We start from the raw sequence: 1,372 nt of genomic DNA on the forward strand, positions 1-1,372 counted from the left end.
ACTGTACGGCTGGGGCGCCCTCCCTGCCGAGAACATCTCCCTGTGCCGGATCTCCTCCGTCCCGGGAACGTCCAGGGTGGAGCCCGGGCCCAGGCCCCCGGGCAGTGCCGTGGTGGACCTCCGCACGGCCGTCAAGCCCACGCCCATCATCCTCACTGACCAGGGCATGGACCTGACCTCTCTGGCCGTGGAAGCGAGGAAGTACGGCCTGGCACTGGAGCCGGGCCCGGGGCGGCAGTCCACAGCGGTGCAGCCTCTGGTCATCAACCTCAACGCCCAGGAGCAGACCCAGGCCTTCATCGGCACGGCCACCACCGTGAGCATCACCGTGGCCTCCTCTGTGCTCCTGGCTCAGCAGAAGCAGCCTGTGGTCTATGGAGACCCCTTCCAGAGCCGCCTCGACTTCGGCCAGGGGGCAGGTAGCCCCGTGTGCCTGGCCCAGGTCAGGCAGGTGGAGCAGGCCGTCCAGACAGCCCCGTACCGAGGTGGGCCCCGGGGAAGACCCAGGGAGGCCAAGGTTGCCAGGTATAACCTGCCCAACCAGGTGGCGCCTCTGGCCAGAAGAGATGTTTTGATCACTCAGATGGGCACTGCTCAGAGCGCTGGCCTCAAGGCAGGCCCGGTGCCGGAGCTGGGTGCCAGGAAGCCACACACCGTGCTGGTGCAGATGGCAGAGGGCGCGGCAGGCACTGTGACCACGCTGCTCCCGGAGGAGCCGGCGGGCGCCATGGACCTCACGGGGATGAGGCCCGAGAGCCAGCTGGCGTGCTGCGACGTGGTCTACAAGTTCCCCTTCGGCAGCAGCTGTACGGGCGCTTTCCACCCCGCCCCCAGCGCCCCAGAGAAGAGTGGGGCCGAGGCTGCCCCACGGGCCCAGAGCAGCGGCCCCTTCTACAGTCCGCGGGACCCGGAGCCCCCCGAGCCCTCCACCTACCGGGCCCAGGGGCTAGCGGGGCTTGGGCACCCTGAGGAGCAGAGGCCCTACCCACTTGGCCTCCCAGGCAGGCTGTACTCCTCCATGTCCGACACCAATTTGGCTGAGGCCAGCTTCAATTACCACGCCCACAGGATGGGGCAGCTCTTCCAGGGCCCAGGGCGAGACTCGGCCATGGACCTCAGCTCGCTGAGGCAGTCCTACAGCCTGGGCTTTGCGGACGGGCGCTACCTGGGGCAGGGCCTGCAGTACGGCTCGTTCACGGACCTGCGCCACCCCACAGACCCCTTGACTCACCCACTGCCCATGCGGCGCTACAGCTCCGTGTCCAACATCTACTCAGACCACAGGTATGGCCCCCGGGGAGAAGCCGCGGGCTTCCAGGAGGCCAGCCTGGCCCAGTACAGCGCCACCACCGCCCGCGAGATCAGCCGCATG

At 68.5% G+C, this 1,372-nt stretch overlaps 1 protein-coding gene across 1 annotated transcript in view; it reads left to right on the forward strand.

Annotated features, from left to right (window-relative positions):
• The window catches only part of APEH (acylaminoacyl-peptide hydrolase), a 27,615-nt gene that overhangs the window by 2,038 nt on the left and 24,205 nt on the right, over window positions 1–1,372 (forward strand). The window lies entirely within an intron of this gene.

Source organism: Myotis brandtii, unplaced genomic scaffold (assembly GCF_000412655.1).
Source record: "Myotis brandtii unplaced genomic scaffold, ASM41265v1 scaffold207, whole genome shotgun sequence".
In the NCBI taxonomy this organism is placed as follows: domain Eukaryota; kingdom Metazoa; phylum Chordata; class Mammalia; order Chiroptera; family Vespertilionidae; genus Myotis; species Myotis brandtii.